At 45.2% G+C, this 19,487-nt stretch overlaps 1 pseudogene; it reads right to left on the reverse strand.

Annotated features, from left to right (window-relative positions):
• Positions 1-7,875: 7,875 nt before the first annotated feature.
• On the reverse strand, positions 7,876-8,930 carry LOC114697555 (annotated as a pseudogene).
• Positions 8,931-19,487: the final 10,557 nt, after the last annotated feature.

Raw genomic sequence — 19,487 nt, forward strand, 5'->3', positions numbered from 1 at the left:
TCTGTTAGTCTTTTTATTGGGGAATTGAGTTCATTGATATTGAGAGATATTAATGACCGATGATTGTTAATTCATGTTATTTTGTTGTTGTTAGTAGAGTTGGTAGTGTGTGTGTGTGTGTGTGTGTGTGTGTGTGTGTGTGTGTCCCTTCTTTTAGTTTTGCTGGTATGAGATTATTTTTTTGTGTTTTCATGGGTGTAGTTAACCTCCTTGGGTTGGAATTTTTATTCTAGTACCTTCTATAGGGCTGGATTTGTAGATAGATATTGTTTAAATTTGACTTTGTTGTGGAATAATTTGTTTTCTCCATCTACGGTGATTGAAAGTTTTTCTGGGTACAGTAGTTTGGGCTAGCATCTATGGTCTCTTAAGTCTGTAGCACATCTGTCCAGGCTCTTCTGGCTTTTAGATTCTCTGTTGAGAAGTCAGGTGTAATTCTAATAGCCTGCTTTTGTATGTTACTTGTCCTTTTTCACTTACAAATTTTAATATTTTTCTTTATTCTGTGTGTTTAATGTTTTGATTATTATGTGGCAAGGGAAATTTCTTTTCAAATAGGCCCAATCTATTTGGTGTCCTGTACACTTCTTGTACCTTTATAGGCATCTCCTTCTTTAGGTTAGGGAAATTTTCTTCTGTGATTTTGTTAAAGATATTTTCTGGGCCTTTGAGCTGGGAATCTTCTCCTTCTTCTATTCATATTATTTCTAGGTTTGTTCTTTTCATACTGTCTGAGATTTCCTGGATGTTTTGTGTCAGGAGTTTTTATGTTTATCATTTTCTTTGACTAATGTATTTATTTGTTCTATCATATCTTCTATACCTGAGATTCTCTCCTCCATCTCTTGTATTCTGTTGCTGATACTTGTGTCTGCAGTTCTTGTTCAATTAACTAGATTATCTATTTCTAGAATTCCCTCAGTTTGTGTATCTTTATTGCTACATTTTCAGGTCTCAAACAGTTTTTATTAATTTCTTTCAACTGTTTATGTTTTCTTGACTTCCTTTAAGGGATTTACTCATTCCCTCCAATTTCTTGTTTGTCTTTTCCTTATTTCTTTAAGGGACTTATTCATTTCCTCTTTAAGGACCTCTGCCCTCTGGGTTGATTATAGGTCTAAGTGCTGATTTCTGAGTTTGTCTTTGTTGGGTGGGTGTTTTTCCCCTTGGTTTCCATTTCCTCTCTGGTCTTCCAGCTGGAATGGACTTTGATTGACTTGAGGGTCTCCACCTGAGTTGGGGACTGGAGTTTTGATGGCTGAGATGACCTCTGGTCCAGTTGGGTGTCCTCTGCAGGAGTAGGGGGCCAGCATAAAGTGATGGGGAGGTCTGGGCAGGCACTAAGGGAAGACGGTGATCAGCTAGGTGGACTACCTGAGATTCTGGTATCCTGTGTGGCCTCTGGTCAAGCAGGGATCCCCCACCAGAACTGGGGGACAGGAAACTGACAGAGTGGATGGGAACTGATAGTGGGTTTGTAGGGGCTGCCTATCTGGAGTTCTAGAGAACAATGTGGCTCTGATGAAGCAGGGTGCCTCCACTGGAGTTGGGGTGACAAGGAAGGGGAGGCCAGCTGGGGGTGGGCTGGGTAGGCCCTGAGGTCGTGTTGGTGGTCTGAGGGAAGGGGGCCTACCTGGGGTTCTGGCTGCCACTGTGGCCTCCGGTGGAGCAGGGGGCTTCTGCCAGAGCTGTGGGCTGGGATGGGGTGACAAGAGTGTGAGACTTAGTTTTGAAAAGGAAGAAAATAGGACAATACCTGAGAAACACCTTCTAGAGTTCTGCTGGCCTACACACACACACACATACACACACACACACACACACACACACACACACACACATGAGAGAGAGAGAATATGTAGATGAAAGAAAATACAGCCATAAATCAATATTATTGCTGCTTGTAACATATAGATAATCCAAACTAATTTTGTGAATGAAGAAATAAGGGCTCAGAGAAGTGAAATGACTCACTGAAGTCATATAGCCAAGTCCTAGCAGTAATAACAGCCTAGACCTTGGCCTTCCTTACAGCACCATGCCACCTCTGCAGCTCCTTGGGTGGAGGTGGCCTCACTGGAGAGCCCTCTTCTTGATTATGGCCGCCAATGTGGAGCATTTTACTGAGATCTAATAACCCATTCCAGTGATTCCACACAGATTCCAGTTTGCCTAACAAGTCTGGCCAGTCATGCTACCTCACTCATGGCCTTCCTCACCCCTGCACATCTCCCTTTGATAGCATATGAAGAGGTTCCCTTTACTGGAGTCTTTCCTGGTGTCACAGGAGCCAGAGAAGCCTCAGTATAGGACACCGGGCAGCAAAGCCATCACCTGCATCGAGCAAGTTGTGTTGATCATCATTTCAAGTTTGCTGAGAGTTACCTTTAATTCTCTCTAGGACAGTGAAGGAGTTAAAGTAGATGTGAAGTGTTTCAAAAATTAGGAATGATAGTGGGTTGGAGAGATGATGGTGTAAGGATTAAGTTCTTAATTACGTCACCAGCCTGCGAAGGCGTCCCAGCCTAAAAAGCGGCCGTGCCCTATGTGCCCTCTCTTTCTGCACTCTCTCCTTCCGTATTCTCCCCACTATGTGCGCGGCTCCTCTCTCTCTCTCTCTCTCTCTCTCTCTCTCTCTCTCTCTCTCTCTCTCTCTCTCTCCTCTCCCCCTCTCTCCCAATAAAGCTCTAGAAAGGTAACCATGGCTCATGACTCTTTCGTCACTGATAGATCCAGCACTCTCCTCCTTCGGCATGGCCGCTGCGGGCAGCAGCCAGCCACGAGTGCCACTTAACCAACAGCTGGCTCAGTAGTTAAGAGCGCCAGCTGTTTTTACAGAGGATCCAAGTTTGGTTCCCAGAACCCACGTCTGGTGTCTTATAACCACATGTAACTCCAGCTCCAGGGGACCCAATGCCCTTTTATGGCCTCTGAGGGTAATGCATGTGCACAGTGCATATTCAGACAGGCAGATATGTATAGACACAAACAAAGATTTAAAACACTTTTTTTTTGTTTATTTCAGAAAGAGGGGCTAAAGAAATTAGTAAAATAGTTTATAACACATTCCACTGAAATGCCACTTAAGATTTCCGTAGTTTTAAATGAGTCCTTCGGCCTCTCTGGGACCTGGTTAGCCCATATTTAAAACCATAAAACTCTAGTTTCCCAGTGAGCACCCCAGCACCAGCCTTCTCCTGATGCTTCTGAAAGAAGCCCTAGATCTAAAAGGAGACCTTCCTTTCTCCCAGTACTCACGCTTCAAGCTGTTGCTTGGCCACAGCATGAGCACATGACCTAAAGAGACCCGGGCAATGTTGTAGCCTTTTTTAGCAAATAAAATAAAAGAAAAAGAAAAGAACCACTTTGAAGTAGCAGCAAATGTCTTAAACATGATAAATAAATATATTTCCAGTTCTTTCCACTAAGGATTAACTGGTACAAAGCTAGAAGACCAGACGAAATGAGACAACTGTTTGCAAACTTTGGACCATGATAACGACTTCTGAGAGGACAGAAGTGTAGGCCGCAAGCCTCCCTCGATTGCCGTCGTGACTGTGGTGGTGGGAAGGACACCGGCCCCCACAGGCTCTTAGAATGCTTGGTTGTCAGGGGGCAACACTGTGTGAAAGGACTAGGGGGTGTGGCCTTGTGGGAGGAGGCGTGTCACTGGGGTGGCTTTGAGGTTTCAAAAGCCCAAGCCAGGCCCAGTGTCTTTCCCTTCTCTGCCCCAGATCAGAATGGTAATGAACTCAACCTCTGAAACTGTGAGCAAGGCCCAGTTAATGCCTTCTCTTACAATAGTTGCCTTTGTTACGGTGTCTCCTCACAGCAATAGAACATTGACTAAGTTCCAGCCTGGATTGTTAGATGGGGATCGGGTGAGAGAGAAGAGGGAGAGGTGGGGAGGAGGGAGGAGAAGGAAGGGGCGAGTAAGAGACTGAGATTGCAATCAATCAAGCTATAGAGAAAGGTAGCTCAAACCTTTGCTGATACTGAGCATGTGTATGGGGAAAACATGAGGCTGAAAGCCTGGGAAATGTCCACTCTCCCATAAGTTATGACAGACTAGTACATCAGGCACTAGGAGGTGTGGAGAGGGAATCTGTCCCTAATGAACTTAAATTAACCCTGAAGCAAAAGTTCTTCTGGATCTAGTCTACCAAAAGCAAAACTTGAAGGAATCAAATTGCTTTCAAGTAAGTTAACTGCCTGTTAGAATGAAGTCCATTATTTAATGACAAAGACCTCCCCCACCCCAAATAAGAGAAAACAAACAACAAATTCAGTGTCTACACCTAAAAAAAACAAGTAGGGAAATATGACCCATGGTGATGATGCCATCAATCAGCGCAAGGGACACTGGATGTTACAGAAATCGTGGAGTCCGAGGAAAAGACCACGAGACTGCCCTTCATAGGAGAAGACCACCAGTCCTCCTTTGTGTTATAAATGTAAAATTATCAAAATCTGATCAAACAAACTCCACCAATTCGGAAAAGGATATTACATCATGACTAATGGCAATTATCCTGTTGTCATTTACTGTGGCAATGTTGAGATGACCTATCCACAGAAGAATAAGTGAATTCATTAAAGATATTTATCATCTAAGAAAAAAGGAAATGTTAGCTCTATGACACCCAGGGAAAAACACAGGTCCTGTACTAGCAATGCTTCCTACAGAGCTTGGGAGGGAAATATGCCAGCTGTCATGGAGGCTTGCTGGAGCCTCAGGTGCCATGCCTGGGGACCTGTGACTTCAGCTGCCGTTAGTGGGTGACCAATGCCAGCAGCACTCTTCTCATAAGAGCTCAGTATCCCCAGGAGACTAAGTCACCACTCTCCCGGCATACAGGCCCTGTCAAGTGTGCTGATGTCACTCAGCCCTTTTGACCAAGATGGAAAAGTCACATTCTAAAGGTCCCTGGGGATCCCAAGCTGAGCCTGGATCTTAGCTGAGTCCACTTCAGGCTTTTGGGTCCTGACTCCACATTTCCTTCAAAGGTTCTGCCTTAGCTGCCTCATGTAATCACTCAAATAAAAAACTCCTTCTTAGGCACCTTGGAGGAAAGCTGACCTAAGGTAGTTGATGCCAGGACTGACCTGGGAATCATCTTCTTAAGGGTCTGTTCATATCGCACTGACTTGAAACCTAGTGAGCAAGAAGAAGCCATGCTGCAGACTTGGGGAGAGGCCTTTCCATGTCAGCAGTGTTGATCATAATCCCGAAAGACTGCAGTCTCAGAAGCTGCAATGCTAAAAGCCTCCGTTCCATTGAAAAGAAGGCTGCCAAGAGATGAGAAGCCTAGCTGGGGTTGGAGGGGGAGTAGTGCTTTTCTATTGTATCAGGATAGCTGCACCGTGTTAGGCAGAGTGAATTACCTGGAAACCAGGTAAACCACTGTTGGGTGTGATGTGCAGATGTTTTGTTAATCCCCCTGATTGAGAATAAGACCACTACCACAGTTTAAAGCCAAATTTGAAGCAATACTGGCCAGGTGGATGGGCCCTGGCCAGATCCATACCCAGGTTCCCAGGAAATAACCCAGAATTGAAATAACACACAGTTTGCAGTAGCTCAAGAAGGAAAACCCATAATTCATTGCATTTCCCATAAGGTCCAATCATGGGTAAGCTTACATCCTGATGTACCTCCAGTCTACATACCTCCCCACACACGTGATCAAGTCAAACAAACTTGTTTAGGGCAGTGAAAAACATGTGGCTTGCTATCTACCATAAACAACAGCCTCCAGCCTTTCAGGAACTACCTGTCCTTGGGCAAGGAGCTTGCAGATCAGAGGCATTTTTGTTTCATGGATCTCTAAGGCCTAGTAATTAAAACTTAAAATGTAACTTTGGCTCTTACAATTTCCCCAGGAAATCCATGTAAGGATTTGACTTGACTAAGTGGAGAAGATACACCTTCAATGTGGCAATCACAGAGAATTGGCATACTGAAGTGAGGTTAGCATTCAGGCATCTGTACTGGCCTGCCCTTGGGGTCCTGACAGGATGCATCCTCAGCTGCAGCCACTAAAAGCACCTCCTGTGCACATTCTATGTTTCCTTATGAAAGGCGGCCTTGCCCACCTCCTGTCTCTCTCTCTTCCTTCCCTCTCATCCCCAGGGACTGGTCTCTGCCCCTTCTTGCCTCTCCCCTGAATAAACCTCCCACATGGGCCCTGTTGTATGGCATGACTCCTTCCTGCTGTTTTTAAAATACATTTGGTGCCGTGACTGGGACAGGCTCTCCTAGGAGTCTGAGATGTGCTGGGCCTCTGGAACCTGGTCCACATGTGACAGACAGCTCTACTTTCCCACCTAACGGATCACTGGGACTCTCCATCCGACACTGATGAACGGCAAGCCCCCTTCTTCACTTCCGGCCATTTCCTGTGAATGAGGCTTTGTTTCTCAAGCACAGTCCTCGTCTTCCGGCTTTTCTCAGAGTCCTGGTACCAGGTGTCTGTGTCTCACTCAGGCTCTTAGCTTTTTTGGATGATGGTCCACTGAGAAGCCTGTGCCTTCTTGTCAGTCCTCTCCGAATGTTTGAGACACTAAAGATTCCAGCCCCTGGATCTTCTCTACCTGACTCATGGAAAATGTGCCTACCACCATACCTACCACCAGACTTAGGGGCTAAGCCTATCATTTCAAATGGCCTCTTACTGGCACCTCATATCCTGGTATTTCATGGGGCCTTTGCAACTTCTGTCAGTTCCAATAGATGGAAGGGTACCCTGTTTTCAAGCTGTTTCCAAGTCCTTCTCTCTGTTCTTTCTTCCTGCTCTGCTCAGCCCCTGCTAGCCTCGAAGCCTGTTAAGCTGCATTTCCCTTGCCCAGCCTCTGCCAAAGCAGTTGCCTCATCACCGTCTCCAGGTCCTTTTCCATGGCATGTGCATCCTTAAAAATGCCTGCCAGGCAGAGCTCATTCTCTCTGCCTTGTCTTTTGCCTCGTCCTCCTCCCCTTGCCTCTCATCCCCTCTCTCGCCTCTTCTCTCTCTCTCTCTTTCTCTCTCTCTCTCTCTCTCTCTCTCTCTCTCTCTCTCCCCTCTTCCTCCTCTCCTTGCATCTCATCCCCTCTCTCGCCTCCTCTCTCTCTCTCCTCTTCCTCCTGTCCGCCTGTCTCTCATCCCCTCTCGCCTCCTCTCTCTCTCTCCTCTTCCTCCTGTCCGCCTGTCTCTCATCCCCTCTCTCGCCTCCTCTCTCTCTCTCCTCTTCCTTCTCTCCTTGCCTCTCATCCCCTCTCTCGCCTCCTCTCTCTCTCTCTCCTCTTCCTCCTCTCCTTGCCTCTCATCCCCTCTCTCGCCTCCTCTCTCTCTCTCCTCTTCCTCCTGTCCGCCTGTCTCTCATCCCCTCTCTCGCCTCCTCTCTCTCTCTCCTCTTCCTCCTGTCCGCCTGTCTCTCATCCCCTCTCTCGCCTCCTCTCTCTCTCTCCTCTTCCTTCTCTCCTTGCCTCTCATCCCCTCTCTCGCCTCCTCTCTCTCTCTCTCCTCTTCCTCCTCTCCTTGCCTCTCATCCCCTCTCTCGCCTCCTCTCTCTCTCTCCTCTTCCTCCTGTCTGCCTGTCTCTCTCAAGTCCCCACTCTGATGCAGACTTTCACTCTTCCATTCTTCAGCTCTCCTCCTCCCAGTAAACCTCTCGTACTAACTCTGTTGTGTGTGGCGTGTTTGCTTAGTGGCATATGTAGCTGGAGTTTTCCTGTGTCCACCTGGCTCCTGCAGCCGCTCAGACCCAAATAAACACACAGATGCTTATATTAATTAAAACTGTATACCCTAATTGCTCAGGCTTCTTGTTAGCTAGATCTTACATCTTAACCCATTTCTTTTCTTTTTTTTTTTTAACTGTACAACTGAGCAGTTTTTATTTTTCTTTCCAATGTAATAAATACCCCTTCATGACTGCAGAGGGGGGACAGCTTGGTAGTAGTCACAAACCACAGTGATGGTGTCTTGCTAAAGGTGGGTAGTCTTCAGTAGAAGTCACTATCAAACCAGCAAGACTGCATTTATGCACCCATCGTTTTCCGGATTGTTGGTAACCTGGGCATACTGTCCCCAATAACCTTGCCTCCTTGTGTCACAAGGCCCAGCTCGCTCACGTTCACTTCAATAACTGTACCTTTGGTGATCCCACCCAGAGTTGTATATAATGGGGATGATGGATTCTTTTTCACACCAAGTACTGGCAGGCAAAATGTAGCTTTCAGCTCAGGATGTGTGACATGGGCTTTTTTGAAACGCAGGCCCATTGGCCTAATGAATCTTTCATATTTAGGAGGTTTTCTTGTAAAACCATCACCAACAAAGTAGACTTTAGTAACCATCCTCTTCCATGCCTTCTTTTTTCTTTTTCCAGTTTGAATAACTTTCAATACTTCTGTTTCTTCTTGGGCACGAACTTTGGGTAGAGGGACTTCCCATTTTCCTGCCTTCTCTTTCCGTTTCTGCTTAATCATGTTGGAAAGTACTTTTGCTCTAGACTGTCCCTCTCTGTCCAGCAGATAGGCAGGCACTGTTCCCTGTGGGGTCTTTTCATCATCCTTTTGTTTGGTGTTTCTCTTTTCATGCATCTTAATAGTCTTTTTCATTTGTATTTTCTCGGCATGGCGCTGTTTGTGGTAGAGCTTAGCCTTCAGGCCAATCATTTTTTTTTTTTTTTGCCTTCTTTGAATGTTCATGGGCCTCCCGACTTTCTCTTTCTCTTTTTCTCATGGTAATCCAAACGATATCCATAGCGTTTACGGTGTAATTCAATATATTCATTTTGTGGCATGATGACAGCCGCGGAGCAGCTGTCTGCGACCTGGGGGGGGGGGCAAAAACCTACTGCATCTCGCTGGTCCATGAGCCCACTTGGCGTAAGGCGGAACAGGAAAGGCATCTTAACCCATTTCTATAAATCTATACCTTGCCATGTGGCTCGTGGCTTACTGGTACTTTTACATCTTGCTTCCTCTGTGTCTGGATGGTGTCTCCTCCCTCAGCCTTCCTGTTCCCAGTATTCTCTTCTTTCTTTGTCCCACCTATACTTCCTGCCTGGCTACTGGCCAGTTAGCACTTTATTTATTAACCAATCAGAGCAACACATTCACAGCATACAGAGCGATATCCACAGCAGCACACCTTGGCAGGGCCCACCACAGGTACCCACTTCACGCTGTGACCTTATCTGCCTGCTCCACCTGCAGCAGATCTGTTCTCTTCCACCTGCAACAAATCTGTTTTCTCATTCACCGACAGCTTTGCCTTCCATTCTCTGGTGGAGTTGCCTGCCTCTGTCCATTCCCCTGGATGTGAGACTGGCCTCTATTCCTTAGATCAGGCAGTCAGGGAACCAAGAAAGAATTCTTTGCTTCCTTTTTCTTTGCTCCAAGACCTGCTTCTGTCTGTCTACTTTCTCTTTCTAAATGTCCTGTCTAGGTCTGCTGCAATGTGGGAGTCAGAGATGGAAAACCCAGCGTTGTCTTGCTTAGCACTCACCAGTTTTTCCTTTTTTTATTAATTTATTCAACTGCTGTTTAGTGTGTGTGTGTGTGTGTGTGTGTGTGTGTGTGTGTGTGTGTGTGTGTGAGAGAGAGAGAGAGAGAGAGAGAGAGAGAGAGAGAGAGACTTGGATTTAACCCTATATGTGTAAATGTAAGTGGGGTTTAATTCTGCATGTATGTGTATGAAACTTGGATTCAACTCTGTGTATATGTGCATGTAACTATTGTTTAGAAAAACATGTTCTAAAGAGCACAAATGTGGCTCTACTCCATCTCAGCTGGTGACCTCATCATGATACAAGCAGCCACATGGCTGGCAGCCATCTTTTACTAAGGTTAAAGAGTACACCTCTTAGTCCTAAGAGCTTTCTGTTCATTTTATCTCCTTCTAGAGTAATCAAGAAACAAGCCTCAAATATTTGGATTAGTGTGGACTTTTTGTATAATGATAGAAATGTAAAGCTATATCTGATTCACTCTGGTTTATAATATACTCTATATGATAATAAAAATTTAAAGTTATAAAGATCTATTTAGATTAACAAAAGCTAACTTAGAGATTTATGCTTGTGTCTTTGCCAAGTGTTCGACACCAAGCTTCTAGAGAATTTAAATAAGTGGCTACATGTTTGATAAATAAGGTATTAGATAAACAAGATATATATCCTATAATGGAGCTTCTGGTCCCTGAGAAGGTCCTTTCCCAGAGTTGGGCATTTGGGCAGAGGTCCCCATGGCTTATCCAGGGCAATGCTGGCCTCTGCTCTCACAGTCCCTGCTTACAGGCCCTTTTCTCCTGTTCCCATTAGGCCCTGGGGATCTTTCCCCCGTCACTTTTCCTTGCCTCCTCAGGAAACAGCTATATCAGTTTGCTACATACTTGTTCTGTTTTCACCCATGGAACGGCTATTCTGGTTCTTACCAGATCAGAAAAGAGATAAACTCAGAACAGATCTCAATGTAACTTTTTACTATGTCTGCCCTCAGTAATCAACCACCTGTGTCTCCTGGTACATGGGATAGAAAGAGGGTGTCAGGATGCTGCTGTTGTGATGGGAAAGGACCAGATGCTTTAAGGCTTGTTTATGTGAAGCTAGGAAAGCTTAAGTGCTGATAAGAAGAAAGTGATCCGAGATGTATAAAAGAATGAAACATGTTCCAGATTTCTCTCTTGCTATGTTACTGTTCACAACCTTGACATTAATTGATGGATATTAGTCTAGCTCTGGCAGAGTAAACACTATACTCCACCCCTATAGTATCATAGCCACAAGTTCAGGATTTTAAAGTCCCTTTGGCTGCTTTCTAATGTGTCTAAAACTTATCTTGTTTTGTAAACTCAAAGTTCTTGTGAGCTCCAGGAATTCGACTTGGATCTACCTCGAACAACATCTTGCCAGGTCCAAGCAGCACCAGACAGTTCCACAGAGCCGGGACAGTGAAGTGGAACAGCCAGCTACCCCAGGACATGCACCCTAGCTTTCTCAGGTCCCCAAAGATGACCAACGCCCCCAGGTCAGTAGGAAGCAGTTTTGAGAACACGGCGTCCTCATCCCGGCCTCACCTGCTACCTCTTTCTAACTCCTCACCTTTTTATAATAAATAAATAAATGCCTATTAGCATCAGGCATCTGTACTAGCCTGCCCTTAGGGTCCTGACAGGATACAACCTCAGCTGCAGCCACTAAGAGCATCCTGTGTGTATTCGTTACTTTCCTTATAAAAGGTGGGCCTTGTACACCTTCCATCTCTTGCTTTTCCTTCCCTCTCATCCCCAGGGACCGGTCTCTGGTTCTCTCCCCTCCCATCAATAAACCTCCCAGGTAGGACCTGTTGTATGGTATGAGTCCTCCTTGCTGTTTTTTAAAATACAACAGATAAACTGGTCTCCCCACGACCTGGGAGACCAGTTAGCATCCCATCTTCTCCTCCTTGGATATCAGAACTCGAGGCTCACCAACCAGCATCTGGACTCCAGTGTAGAGCAGTGCCACCAGAACCACCACGACTTGGTCCTGAGGCTTTCAGCACTGACTCATCATTTTATCATGGGTGTCCCTGGTCCCGAGGACTTCAGACATGGACTCACCCATACCTTCATACCATCAATACTCAGAGGCCACTGTGTAGCATGGTATGGCATACATGGTACATACGCACATCAGTGTGCCAAAGGTGACTGCCAACAAGCCAGATGACCTGAATTGGATTCCCAGGACCCTCATGGTAGAAGAAGAAGAGACCCAATACCTGCCATTTGTCTTCTGACCTCCACACAGGCAATATGGCATGCACATGCCCCTGACTAAATAAATACAACAAAATGACCAGTCTACTCTTTGAAAAAAAAATATTGAGACTCCCTTAAAAAGTGACAGATGCCTTTTGTTTTGTTTTGTTTTGTTTTGTTTTGTTTTGCACATTTTGAAGAAAGATTAAAATGTCTTGAGATCTCTGCTCATTGGGCAGCTGCATGTGTAAGGCAACTTTCACATTTTAAAATCAGTCTTATTAAAAAACTTAGGTTGTCTAACATGGTAATTCAGATGGTCACAGTTATAAACCTAGGTGCACACAATTAATAACCATATAGATATGTGTTGGTTCATTTTACTAGGTGTTGTAGTTTAAAAATAGCAGAAGGCAACCTTAGCGGGTTGGAGCCCACCACAAATCACACCATACAACAGAACTCACTGGGGCGTTTGTTGGGGGGAAGGGAGAGAGAAGGGGCGCAGAGATGACCTCTGTTGACAGGAAGTGGCAGGGAAGGTGGGTGCCAGGAGCTCCAGGCTTCTGCGAGAGCAATACATGCTTCTATCTGTTAAGGCAACACTCCAGCTGCTCTTGCTTTCTGACCTCCTCGTTTAGATAATAGTTTGCTTGTTCACATCTACTGCCTTGGGCAGGAGAGTGCTTGTACTTGCAATGTGTCGCTGCTTTCCATTTTATTGTTCACAGTGCTTTGTAGGTGTGCTCAACTTGCAGCCTACGGGCCATGCATAGCCAAGCACGGCTATGAATGCAGTCCAACACAAACCCATAAGCTTATTTTTTAAAATTTGAGATATTTTTGCAATGTTCTTTGTGACTCAATTGCACAGTTCAGGTATGAACTTCATAGATGACAATATGTCTTCATGTCAAAAGGTCTCACAACCCTGAAAGTATTCGATCATTATATATATATATATATTTCAAACACTCCCACCTTTTAAAAATGAACCCAAATATATTTTAACAAGTTCTTAAACTGTTATTTTTCAGAATAACATTTTTAGAAGTTTGATCTTTGGGAATCTTAGGCTTTTTGGGAATCTTAGCATTTGGAACTACAGTGAAAACCTATGTGTCAGAGGATGGGAAAAAATATCCAAGTAAAATTCAAGACTTCCCTCTCAGTGAGATTCTGGAGGTGCAGTGGTTCAGGGCACACTGAGGGGCTTTCAAGAGTGCGGACCTCATTATTGTATCTGGACCATCCAGCAACCAAGAGGGAGCCACTGCACCTTGTGGCCCCTTTGGATGGATTTTAAAGGTAGCACATTCTCCATTTGTGTATGTTGCCCTGTGAATTAAAAGACTTAGTTCTGAGTGAGGCCCAGGACAAAGCAAGGTTCTGCTAGGCAGGCTTCTAGGTGAAATTCACTGTCACTTGAGGTATAGCATCTAGCAGATCCTTGAAGTCAAAGACAGAAGAATGCTGGTTGGAGTCTTTGAAGTGTCCCCATAGGAGAAATGCAGCAGGGGACCTGAGGACTTTGCAGCAAAACCATTCCATCCTATGTAGTTAACTTTCCTTCTCCTTCTTCTTCTCCTTCTGTTTAGAAATAGTACTTTGCTTGCTGCTGGGCCTTAGAAGAGCCTGAACACTTCCCATGGGTCATAGTCAGCATGCAACGTGAGCTGCCAGTCATGAAAACACTGCTTAATGGGCCATAGAGTAGGAGCATGGAAGGCAGGCGTGCTAAGAGTGATTTCACCTGTGGGGGCTGGCTCAAGAGGTATCAGAGGAGAAGAATTTTAGTATGTTGCCTGGAGATTGTTCTGGTAATATTTTGGTGAAGAAAGTGGCTGCTTTTTGCCCCTGTCTAAAATGTCTGTTTGCTCTTTGCCCTTGCCTGAAGAGTCTGTCTGAGACTAAAGTAAAGAGTTTTGGATAAATTCTGTTGGCACAGGAAATCTCAAGACAGCCTGGGATAGACTCTGATTATTAATGGTAACTCTAATGAAGATTTATAATGAAAAGGAGCAAGCTGAGCAGGGTAAATCACAAAATGTAAAATCTAAGGAGAAAAGAGCACCAGGAAGTGGAATGGAGCCGAGTCCGGTGGTTCAAGGAGATAAACAGACTAAGAAGTGGAATAAAGGGATTGGTGACCTCAGGGTAAGAGTCCACTCAGCTGAGTTTCCAACTTCTGAAAAGGAATTATAGAAAAGCTTAGAGCTGGGTGTGGTGGTACAGGCCTTAAATCCCAGCACTCCAGAGGGCAGAAGCTGGAGGATCTCTGAGTTTGAGGTCAGCTTGGTCTACAGAGCAAGTTCAAGGACAGCCAAGCTTAGGCAGTGATGGAAACATCAAAAACATGCCTCTGTGGCTAAGGAAAGCCACTGAGGTATCAAGAGTGTCCTTGGGGTATCCTTGCATGGAGGCTTAGAGAGGCCACTTCATGAGGCTGTGAAGGTGAAGCCTGTATTGCCTTGGAGACCCCAAAATGTTAGAGATGCCAAAGCCATGGGATACCTGCTGAGGAAACCTGCCAACAGGGAATGGAACCAGCCCAAGAGAAAAAAATATATTGTGGTCAGCAAGGCTGAAAGGAGTTGGAGAGCTGAAGAATGTTTACGTGTGTCAGACATGGAGATGCAGAGTTTGGAGTTTTCTGTCCTGCTTTAGTCCAGTATTTCCTCACTATGCTCCCTTCCCTGTGTTTTGGAACAGTAATGTATATCCTGTGGCACTATGTGTTGAAAGTATGTGATCTGTTTTTTGATTTTGATTTTACAAGGGATTACAGTTAAGAGATTGCATGGATCTCAGAAGAGACTTTGAACTTTGGACTTTTAAATGAGTTTGAGACTGTTATAGACTATGGGTACTTTTGAAGTTGGACTGAATGAGTTTTTGCAATATGATATGGCTACAAGCCTTTGGGGAACAGGGAGTGGAATGTGGTGATTTAAAAGAAAATGACCCCCAAAGGGAATAGCACTATTAGGAGGTGAGGCTTTGTTGGAATAAGTGTGGTCTTTTAGAGGAAGTGTGTTGTAGTGGGTAGCCATTCCAGCTTTGGTCTGGAAATTCCAACCCCCACTGAGGTTTTGGTAACTATCATGCCCACAAGGCAGGGCCAAGGGAGGGCCTGAAGACTGGAGAAATCAGGACATGCTGCTCTCTCTTGCTTCTGGGAGCCCGGACGCTAGAGGTGGATGAGGAGAGTTCTCCAGAGAACATCGCCGGACTACTGCTGTGTCTTTCCCAGAACCCTCAACCTACCTATTCCTTCATTTGTAGGTTACGCCATTAAATAAATCTCCTTACTAATTTCACCAATAGTGTGTCACTGTGGAAGTGGGCTTTTGAGGTCTCATATATGCTCAAGCCATACCCAGTGAGACAGTTCACTTCCTGATGCCTTTGGGTCAAGTTGTAAGGACTCTCAGCTCCAGCACCATGTCTACCTGCATACTGGCTTGCTTCCTGTCATGACAATAATGGGCTAAACCTCTGTAAGCAAGCCACAAAAATTAAATGTTTTGCTTTATAAGAGTTGCATGGTCATGGTGTCTCTTCACAGCAATAAAAACCCAAACCATGATAATTGTACCAATCATCTTCAAAGAGAAACAGTATTTGAGTGATTTGAGCACAAAGATGCTCCAAAGGAAAAGTAAGTCACATGAAAAAGTGGTCCAAATTCCCAGGATCCTCACTGCTGCCTCTTTCTTCCAGCATGCACCTGAGGGGCATTCATATAGTCAGCTGACAGAGAAAAAGAAGAGCCAGGTCAGTTTCATACATGGTCTGACCACATGTACCCAGGCACTGCCTAAGCGGCGGCAATGCTGAAGGTCACCTGTTGTAATAGTGTCAATTATCAACTTGACAGGTTCTGGAATCGCCTGCAATGGACCTCTGGGCATGCCTGTGTAGATGATTATGGAGATGATATTAATTAAGGTGGGAAGATCTACCCACTGTGGAGACTCCATTCCCTGACTGGGATCGTGGTTTGTATAAATGGAGAAAGGGTGCCGAGCAGGAGCACATATTCCCCCCTCTGTGTTTCTGGACTGGATGTGATAAACTGCCTTGATGTTTCCACAATGATGCACTGTAACTGAACTATGAGCTGAAATAATCCCCTTCTACCCTAGGCTGCTTTTGTCATGGTACTTTCTTATCTAACAAACCAAGAAACTAAGACTCCTGCAGGATCACCATGAAGGGACTCTTCCAGCTGGGCACTGCTTCAAGGTTGTTTCCTTGACTTGGAAGAAGAAATGACCTGGTGCATGATTATAGACTGACTTATGGACTGTAACCAAAGGTTGGAGGGATAATCAAAGACTTGGAAGGAACATGGGTGGAGAATTGTTAACAAAGAAATTTAAGGGTGCTGAGTATGGATGGGCAATAGAAGTGAAGAGATTTGTTCCAAGCTAACGTCCACTCAAAGGTGGCTGACATGGTGTGAACCTGGTTAGATGAAAGTATACTCAGGCTGCTATTATAGCATGATTATCCTCAGTATTCCCATCAATTACTCTCAATGTCTCCTTAACTACTGAACATATTCCTCTGGTTTGGCATCTAATGAACATGATTGTGATCTTCCGCACCAAGTGTGGCTGGGAGGGTGTGCCAGACTCACAATGAGCTCTAAGAACCCTTGGGCCTTCAACTTTAGACTGAGTTTTAGACTGATAGCTTCCTTTATTTTGAGGCCTTAGACCTGGAGTGAGCCATGCTGATAGCTTGCTACCCTTACTGTTGAGGTGCGGGACATTGAACGTAAGCTGGATCTGAGCTGGAAGTTTTCACCCTGCTAGCTAGCTTTCATGATGCCCAAAGGAGCTATGTATGGATGCTTCTTTGGGAGAAAACTCATCAACAGTGCTTTTCAGCTGTGCATCCCACAAACTACTACCTGGCAATGTACGCTCATGGGGGTAATAGTGGAATAACTATCCTGAGGGCATCCAACTGCTTCCTGATCAGATTCGAGGCCCACTCCACAGACAAAATTAGCACCTGGTGCTGCAACCTGGTAATGATCCTGCAGTTGGAAAGGTTGTAGGCTTTAGGGGAGAACCTGCTACTGTTATTTTACTACAGGACATGGCTTCACACTACTTTCTACTTTTATACCTATACATTAGTGCTGAACTCAGAATTCATCAGAGAAGCTTCCTTTTGCAGTGTGAAGCAGTTAATAAAGAGACTCATAACGATCAGTGTCAAGAGTAAGTGATTGTGGAGCCCTACGTGGGGCGCCTGTATCAGCCTATGGCTGGGGGAACATCGTAGAAGAAGAGGTGGAAAGAATACGGGAGCCACAGGTTGGGGTGGAATGCTGAGAAATGGGGTCTCCTGGACATGATGCTCATGCAATCACTGCAGCATTGTAACCCACACAAGAGTGGCTCATCATCATCTCATCACGAGACCCCACCCCACACTGAGAGTCTGTGTGGAAAAACCAGGGCTCCAGAGATAGCTCAACAATTGCATACTGGTCCTGCAGAGGATCCAAATTTAGTTCCTGGTATCTGAGTTGAGCAGCTCACAACTGTCAGGTCCCAAAGAAACTCTGGACAAAAGGCCAACTATGGTGCTTATCAGCATAGCAAAGTGTGGCTCCTCTGCCTCGGGCTCCTCTCTGCTCTTCTCATCCTGCCCCTTACTACAAAAGCTCTCCAGCCTAGGGGCTTCAATTCCCTTCCCCCAGCTTTTCTTTCCTGTACAACCCTGCCATGTGGAGGCTTCTCTTGGCTGTCCTTGCCCTGATTGTTCTCCCCCTCCCACTTATCCTTCCTCCCCCCTTCTCTCCAGGCTCTCTCTTTTCCATCTCTCTTCTCTTGCCCCCCCCATTTTCTCCCCCTGCCCCCACCATGGCCCAGTTCAGTCTAGACACTTCCAGATGCCTTTGGCTGTTCTCTCCCTCATACTTACAATAAAATCCTTCTCCTCAGCCACACCTTGAAGCCGTCACGCCATCCCTTCATTCAAGGACCACCTCCAGGGAGATCTGATGACTTTGGCCTCTGAGGGCACCTACACAGTGACATATATACATACACATAATTAAAAATACTAAAAATACATCTTACAAAAAAGACAACAAAGTAGGAAGGGGTGGTTGCGAAGAAAGGGGCTATAAGGGAAAACAATGAGGGGGAGAGAGGGTAAGGGGGGTAGAAATGCCCCCAACTCAATATAGACATGCATGAGATTGTCAACAGGGAAAAAAGGGATTTGAGTAGGACCCTAGGATAAAACCCAGTTACATTTGAGTGCTAGTAAGCATAATCTTTAAGCTATTACTCCTTAAGGGTAAATTTAACTTATTGGAATTCATGCTCTTCCAAGTGGCAACAAATAGCCCAGATTTTTTTTCTAGACAAAAGGAAATAAAATAATAAAATATAAAATAAAAAAACTGAAAAGCTGTAATTATAAATTCAGTAACCTAAGTTCCCTGACTTGTTCTAGAAAATCATCACATTTGCAGTGGTATTGAGAACCCCCACATTACAGAAGGCCACGTGACCTGTTGACCAATCAGAGTCAGAATGTGTAAAAGCAAAATCAGCTTCCTTGGGGTTTTAGGATTGCCTTTTTGAAGACACAGGTTCAGACTGCAGCACTAAAGCAGTGTTCTAGCAAAGGAAGGGAAAGTGGAAACTTACCCAGACAAGTCAGTGTGGTGGCATACGCCTTTAGTCCCAGCACTCAGGAAGCAGAGGCAGGTAGGTCTCTGAATTGAGGCCAGTCTTGTCTACAAAGCAGATTCCAAGAACAGCCAGCGCTACACAAGAAACCCTGCCCCGAAAAACAAACAAACAAACAAGCAAAATGAGTTTGTTAGGACAAAGTACTTACAGTTGTTCTAAGAGAAACCTCTACTGACCTTGGAAAAGAAAGCAAAGGCTTTCTTTAATTAAAGGTGGTTTTTATCAGAATTGATTTGCAGTACACTCAGTTGGTATCATCCCAGTAAGATCTACTGGAGAGCAAATAATTGTGGAATGAAATGTCATTTTGCAGACTATTAAAAATCAAAAGGAACTATTGTAGAATATTATTTTAACTAGACAAAGATGTGCTACATTTGTTTGTGCTGCATTTGTTTAATTATATAAAGATGTGTTGTATTTGTTTAACCTTGCCTGCCTAAGGCACCTGATTGGTCTAATCAAAAGCTGAATGGCCAATAGCTAGGCAGGAGGAAGATAGGCAGGGCTGGTGGGCAGAGAGAATAAGCAGGAGGGGAAATCTAGAGAGGAGAAAAAGGAGAAGAGAACAAGGGAGGAAGAGAGGGACATGCCTGGTCCAGAAGCCAGCCAGTCAGCCATGGAGACAGCAGGAAAGTAAGATATATAGGAAGAAAGGTAAAAAGCCCCAAGAGGTCCATCCCTACTCCCTAGGTTCAGATACCAAAGACCCAACCCAATGACACCCCTTTCCACCCCACCACCCACCCACACTGCCAAGCCAAAGCCCTGCCCCCACATCCAACAGATATCTTCTGCTGAGGTGCAGACCATGCCTGTCTGAAGAACAGATAGGTAAACTCAGAGACTCCCTACTAGACCATAGGCCACTCTGGCCACCAGAACTCCAGATAGGTGGCTCACCCATGGATCTCTTCCACTCTCTCAGTGCCCCCTGTTCAATATCCCGAATCTCCACTCCCCTCCTCATCATCATATCCTACCCCCAACTTGGGTGGAGACCCCCCCACTGGACCAAAGGCCACAATAACCA

Source organism: Peromyscus leucopus, chromosome 6 (genome assembly GCF_004664715.2).
Source record: "Peromyscus leucopus breed LL Stock chromosome 6, UCI_PerLeu_2.1, whole genome shotgun sequence".
Classification (NCBI taxonomy): domain Eukaryota; kingdom Metazoa; phylum Chordata; class Mammalia; order Rodentia; family Cricetidae; genus Peromyscus; species Peromyscus leucopus.